The sequence below is a fragment of the Manduca sexta genome, unplaced genomic scaffold (genome assembly GCF_014839805.1).
Source record: "Manduca sexta isolate Smith_Timp_Sample1 unplaced genomic scaffold, JHU_Msex_v1.0 HiC_scaffold_1305, whole genome shotgun sequence".
Taxonomy (NCBI): domain Eukaryota; kingdom Metazoa; phylum Arthropoda; class Insecta; order Lepidoptera; family Sphingidae; genus Manduca; species Manduca sexta.
Window position 1 is genome coordinate 1 of NW_023592156.1, and position 7678 is coordinate 7678.

Sequence of the window (7678 nt, forward strand, 5' to 3'; positions counted from 1 at the left end):
AATTAAAATAGAATCCGCTAAAACTTTACTTGCATCACAAAGTCCTATTTATTTGTATATGATTAGAGAAGTGAAATAGTATTTCGATTTTATAAAAATTATTGAAAGTAAAAGAAAAGAGATAAATTATTAATTTAACCAACGTCATAATTTTACTTAAAACACTCTCCATAATATGTGCTGTGTAAAATATTTTTATAAATTCTTAACTTTCATTATTATTAATATAACATTATTTTTACCATCGGAGTGTATATCGACAAATGACTCAAGCTACTAAATATAATTTATATAAATTTAAACCCATAATAACTAAACATAATTGTAGGAAAACAGTTGCAAATATAAATTTAACAAAAACATCGGCAACTTATAACAAGATCGAAGAAACAATACAACACAAGTTCTTTATAATTTCTGTTTAAAATTCAATATACAAAACTTTGTAACTTGTTTGTCACGTTTTTGTTTTTTGTGTGTACAATTTAAAATTCAAGACTTGCTTACAATGTAGGGTGTTGAAACAAGAGCTCTAAACACAAGGAGCTCACTGAAGCACGCCTCGTGAAAGTTTACATCAACGACGTTTAAATTCCTGAGATCAAATTAAAAGTTTCCTTCAACACCTTAACGTTTTTCTGTTGCACGGTTTCCATTCGCAATTTATGATTGTCTCTCCTTCTCGCTTGCAGGAAGTGCGGTGTACGTTAAAAGTTACTTTACGATGGTTAATACCGAAATTCTGTTTTTTTTGTTCTTGGGACTGAATAACTAACTTATTTAGTACAATCAATGCTATCACAAAATAACAGTTTTTGTTGATTCTCACCTGTCACCTTTTTCTGAAATGTTACCCAGTCAAATAGGAGTATATCAGTTTGTATTTCTTTGAATATGGCGGCTATCTTGATTAGTACAATCAAACAGCTGTGAATTGCAAAAGTGATGTCAATCGAATTCATGATTTGGCGTATTCTCACAATATCCTTACCAAATCGGCATTTAATCAAAAAACGTATATTTACGTATTACATCTCATATACCTAGTACAAAAAATAAACTCTATAATGTACCGTGAAGTAGCAAATTACAATCAAATCAAGAATAGTCGCTTAGCAGTTTTTGCTCTCTTACGGACTAGTGAAGGAACATTCTGTTCTGCCCAAGTTTTCTCATTATGCCCGTTACTGCTTGCCGACACTCAGCTACGTCAGACGGGGCACGTATACTCTTCAACAAACGCTCACTGAATGTTACATACGAAACAATTTTATTAAACCTACACACTGTTTTCCAACATCTATTTCAATGCTCGCAGTAAAGTTTTAAAGGGCTTATGTCGGCAAAACTATTTTAAAACGGCAGCGCTCAGCTTAAGCAACTAATAAAAGTGAATAGGGCTGAAATATTTTCTTGGGGTGTGCGAGAGTGGTTAGCCGACTTTTACACTGGTTTTATTGTCTCGCCACCCCTCGCTTTGTGTCAGTTACATCTTAAATTCTACTCGATAAAGTAGGATACCAATACAGGCTGGCCCGCTTACAATTAACTTGCCAAGTTTTAGGTAATAATTTAAATGGACTCGATGACGTATCGACGCTAATGCCGGAGATTGTGGACCCCTTGATATTGAATTTCCTGAGCGTGCAGAAACTGTACAATAAATTACGTACAACCCTTCGCGTCCTAAACGGTGTTTAGATGCTTATAGTGTAATTAGAAAGGTCGCGTGCCCAAGTTCCACAACGGTTTTACTAAGCTTTAGTCGGGTGAATGCTCTTCAAATGTGAAACTAATATCCAGGATACGTCCTGTGTTTGACGGGAAGTGACAAAAATAACGCCAATTAGATACTTGTAAGGACATCATCAAGTTATAGTATTGACTTTGTACGTGACCGTGGAATATAAAAACAACTGTCGTTGCTGTGCTATTGAGTGACATCAAGTATATTCGAATTATATGATAATTTATCTTATCGTGGATTTTATAATGTCTATATTTATACTTACTTTAATAGTAGCACCTCAGTGCAGTCTGTACTCGTATATTTTCATAAAATTGTATTGATCTCTTAGCATTTTTGAATAGTGATAATTATTATACCTACTTAAAATAATAATTTAAGTAGGTAACTTATAAGAAGAGCAAAATAATAATCCATCCTCAGCCTCACTGAAACAAAATCTGTTCCAGTAATTAAAATTCCAAATTCAAACGCTTTACAACTTTTCCATAACAGAATGTTTAATTTCAATCTCGAAAACAGTGAAACATAAACAGAACAACTTAAAAACACACTCGATTTATAAAAGGAAAATTAGCGCGTTGTTCATATCGGCATAGGATATCAACAACAAGATTTTTCCAACAAATTTAGCGGTTTCAATCGATAAGTTTCGTAATGGAAAAGTTCAATAGGCAACAACAAAGGCGATACAAGTCAACGAAGCCGACGAAAGCGAAATTCGCGACGGGAGCGCACTCCGACGGACAGGAAATTAATAGACAAAAGACTGCGGGCTGGTGAAGTTTAGAATCGGAAACGGTGGGCGTTTCCCACATTTTACTTTTTTCACAAAGACGCCGTCAAACCACAAGCGCCGAATGCTAAACGATTGCTTACATGCCATAAATCTAACTGTTATTGACTCACTCCAACGTGCGTCTGTAAAGTTTAAATTCGCTGTTCACGCTGCCGCTGTTACGTTTCACAAGTTATTTGCTTAGTTTAGATCTAAATAGAATGTTCTACACCGTTTTCAACTAAAACTCTTGTTTAAAGTTTTATACGATTGGCTTTGCTTTTTGATTTCGATTTGCCATTCTATTTTAGATCTTATCGTTAATTACGTAATGTAATTTGTCTATTTGGTTATCATTCAATTACTATGCACAATCTCTTATTAATGGCGTATGATATGTAAATATAGATCCAGTAAATGAAAGCATACACTTGGGGCTGATCTCATTAAAAATGCGATCTTTCCGGGTCATAATGGGTTCATTTGGAACGGCAACAGAATTAATCCGGCGTAATACTGTGATCTGTGATGTGGATCGAATATACATGTATGGTTTCTGTAATTCAGGCGGGTCTAAGGTAATCCATTCGCTTTGGCTCATATCTGGTTACGGAGGAGAGAAGTCCTCTCACGTCTAATGTTCACTTAATATAGTACCAGCGTGTTAAAAATACAAAACTGAAAACACATGTTTCTTATGTTTTAGTTGTTTTAATGTTTCAAACTTGAGTACTTGGAGTCGACTATTTTTCACTTCAATAAGTATGACATATTGTGCAGTCGCGGCATTCTTGCGTATTAGTAATATGATAGTACCATCATTAATATAGTTATTCAATTAAACATGGACCAACGTTAGTGGCCAAGTTTGGATAATTTTGTGATCTTCCGTTTGTTATTATAAATCATTTAGCCAAACCGACAATGACACAACAGCGGGACAAGCTCAACACTCACAACTTTGTTTCCTAATTCAATTTGCATTTCGAATCAAAAACTTCCCGTGACACTGTTTTGCATTATTAATACTTTAGCTTGGCGTGATCTCCCGAGAGGCGTACTAGAAGCCATAAATTGAATTCCAACCTTCGCAATTAGTTATTCCCGCGCGTGAAACTTTCTAGATCGTTCGCCTTCGTTAACAGATGTTACGGTGCTATTCATTATACATTCCGTCGAATTGTAAAGCCGAACATTTAATTTAAAGTACCTACCGAACGATCCTTTGTTAAATCGTCGAGCGTTTTGGGTGATATTGTCGAGGAAGGCGGGCGGATTAGCGGCGCGGGTTCCCGCTAGTTTCCCGTTTACGAGACTCGTTTGTCTTAAGTCTTGAGTGTGTGATAAATAAAGTGCAATATGCCTCGTGAAACGGCTAGCCGCCGGTGGTCACGGCACGCGAGAACGCATTACCGTCTAGCACGTGCCGCCTGAGGCCGCGCCTTCACGACTAATTGACGATATACATAGTGTTTATAATTATAATATTGCATAAACAATATTTTATTGCAACTTTACATTAAATCCGAAGAATAAGGTTTTCAATTGGACTGGATCGGGACTATTTAGACGCGAGTGGAAATACATGCAGTAACTAGCGACTTTTGATGCTTCTGCGTTGTATGAAGGTTCAGTGACGTAGCGTAGTTGGGGCGGGGAAGGGTCACTTTTAGGGGCGGCAGAATATATTAACAAATCTTTAATTTTTTTAAATTTTTATCGCACGTAGTCTAGCAGGCGCGCCCGTGACACTTATTTCTTGACATGACTTTTTTTCATTTGCTCTCGCCTGGTGCCTTCAGACGGCAAACTTTGGTTCCATCTTGGGCGGTAAGAACCCACGCTATGCAACTGAGAAGGTCATAAGACTTTAGGTATTTCTTATTCTATGTAACAAATTATTTATAGGAAACAGATGATGATGTTACGGTACACTGACGCTCCTATTATTCTACAGACACAAAAAGCGCCCGTAAATAGCAGCACAATATGCTCAACTCGTGTAAATGCATTAGTACGAACGATAATAAAAAAGTTTTTGTTAGCGCAACCACCATTCCACCGCCCCATCACGTCCCTTATCGGCCTAATTTGGATCAAACAATTCCATTCCCCTAACAAATTGCGGCGAAGCACATTTGTTATCTGCAGTGTTCTACAGAAATTATATTAAGATTTTGTCGAGCGATAATGTTGTATATTTTTACTTTCCTCTCTCGTGGCCGACGCGCGACACACCCTAAGGGAACGCTTGGATTTTATGATAACAATAAATTACGCGAAAAATAAACCGAATCTCATCTACCGAGATGTGATTCTCTTTTACTAATGAATAAGAATATGTTTGTAAACAAACCGCTCCCATTGAGGGATTTGTATAATTTATCTTGTTAAACTTACTCCAAATATTATCTGAACTTTTTTATATTGTTGAACGTTTTGTTGAATTTATCATTTTCATTTTACTCGTCTATTTTGTTACAATGGACGGATACCTCCTGGAATTCACAGTTAAATTTAAGCTTGTTTGTGCTAAAATGTGTTTCGTATTGCCGGTCTAATACTGCACGTATTATATTTTATCACGATTCAGAAAAGGGGTTATGAAATTACTTTATGATGTTTCGTTTGGTTGAAACGTTTTTGCTTGACCAAGCCTCTTTTAGAATTGTTTGTTTTTCTGGCTGAACTATGATCAAATAACCTATACCTATTTCGCGTTTTAAGAAAATAAATAATTAGGCTCTCTTCATATATATTTTTAATCAATAGTACCTATCTATATAGTATTGGAATAATTGAAAATTGATTAATATACGTTTTCTTTATTTCCAGGTCACCTGTGGCTCATACATGAGATGTTATGGGCTCCCGCGTAGTGAAGTGGCGCTGGTGGGTGGTGGTGATGGCATGGACGTGGTGTGGCGGCGCGCACGCTCTGCCCCGCGCGATGCGCATGCGACGACGCCTTGCGCGCCGCCTCCTGCGCCAACGCCAGCCTCGAGATCGTGCCTATCCAACTCAATCCAGAGGCGACTCACATCAATCTCACACACAATGCCATCGACAACCTTCTATACACGTTCGTCTTTTACACACAGCTCACTGTGCTCGACATCTCTTACAACAAAGTAATGGATTTAGGTAGTAAAAACTTCGAAAACAACATCGAAATGAGAAATTTGAATTTAAGTCATAATTATCTAAAACAATTAGATAAAGACACGTTCGTCGGTCTTAAAAGTCTCGTCGATTTAAACCTATCTGACAATGAGATTACGAACATAAACGTGCAGACTTTCAAGGATTTGACCAACCTGGAGAGACTCGATTTATCAAATAATAAACTTGTAACGTTCGAGCCGAATACTTTTGAGCCACTGTCGTCGTTGAACACGCTGTCTCTGAAGAACAATTCGATATTGGACGTGCCGTCTGATAATTTCGCATTTGTTATTCAACTGGAGTTTCTAGATCTATCCGATAATTTAATACAGCAAATAACAAGACACGGTATACCTTACCTAAAGGAGCTTAAAAATTTAGACTTGAAGAATAACATAATTGAGAGCATCGATCAGTTAGGATTGCACAATCTGCCTTCGTTGCGCCATTTGGATCTTAGCGATAATAATATGACCTCGATCCCGACATCCGCTCTCTCTAAACTATCAAACTTATCCCATTTGTATCTAAGTGGGAACTTTTTTCAAAACGTTACGTCGCTTTCTTTCCAAAGTCTTTTCCTTTTAAAACATTTACACTTAAGCCGCCTTTACGAGCTTGAAAAAATCGATTCGAGGGCTTTTGTTGATAACATAAACCTGCAGAAAATATGGATGAACGAAAACGTTAAAGTGAGAGAAGTTCCGTCGAGATTATTTCATGGAAATCCGAAATTGACCCACGTTTACATGAGAAACAACGCTTTAGAGACACTAGAAGCGTCACATTTTCCAATAGACAGATTGCAGGAGTTGGAAATTTCTGGCAATCCATTTGTTTGCAATTGTTCGTTACTGTGGCTGTGGAAACTTGGCAAAGATAGCGAGATTACTATCAAGAAATCTGGTAATGCAAGCTCTATTCTAAAATAGATTACGAGGACATGAAATGTGCGTCGCCTTTGCATTTGAAAGGCGTGTTGTTCGTTCAGATCCCAGAGTCTGAATTCGGGTGCTCAAGTGGGTGGGTGATAGTAGCGGTGGTGGTGCTGACTGTGAGTATCATTATAAGCGTGGTCGGTGGTGTTTTATATTTTATGGGACCTTTGAAAAGTGCAAAGGGGATAAATCAAAACAGATCATGACGAGTGTTATGATGAACGGTGATGTTTCCAAACTAGGGAACGGTTTAGGGTACGCGACTCGCAGTAGAGAACAAGAAAATAAACGCGACGTAGACCGATATCTAATGATCGGTTCGTCAGTGACTAATAATTTCCATTCCCTGAATCCTCCATGGCATAATGCCGATAAGAGCTCCTACTACCAAGAAGATAGTGAAGAGCACATCTATCAACAGTTTGCATATGAAACGATACCGCCTCACCGAACACCAGAAAAACCCCACATAGTGTACGTCTAACATAAACTGAGCGCAAAGTACAATATCGCGAGTATATTTTCTTTGCTAATTAATATAAACAAAACTGAACTGTGCTATCGTCCAGACGGCGAGGTATATTACATTTGCAATAATGTACATAGTGATATAAATAATATGTGATAGCTTTGTATATAGTCGTGTAAATATATTAATCGATGCGGATAAAATATTTTAGGCATTCTCGATTTTGTACTTAACTCCATCAACTAATGTTTATACTTGAAGTTTCTTATCTTTTCACTTGTATTGTACCTGGATGTATATTTGATTTTGGTTTGTTTGTTAGTTCCTTGAGACTATGGGTACTCAAATATGTTAAGTGCTATGTAATATTCGTAAAATGTTCATTACTAAATGATTATGATCGTGTGAAATTGTACATATTTCTCTGAATTAAAACACCAATACTTGACGAAAACTTTGTACAAATATGAGCAATATAGAATAATTATTTCAAATATTATAAATATCTCGTTAATTTTATTCATAAACATTGTTATAGCATACTTATTAGTTGTATTTAGAGATGAAAATAAACGTTTTTC

At 36.7% G+C, this 7678-nt stretch overlaps 1 pseudogene; it reads left to right on the forward strand.

Annotated features, from left to right (window-relative positions):
• Positions 1-5364: 5364 nt before the first annotated feature.
• LOC119191286 lies at positions 5365-7474 on the forward strand (annotated as a pseudogene).
• The last annotated feature ends 204 nt before the right edge of the window (positions 7475-7678 follow it).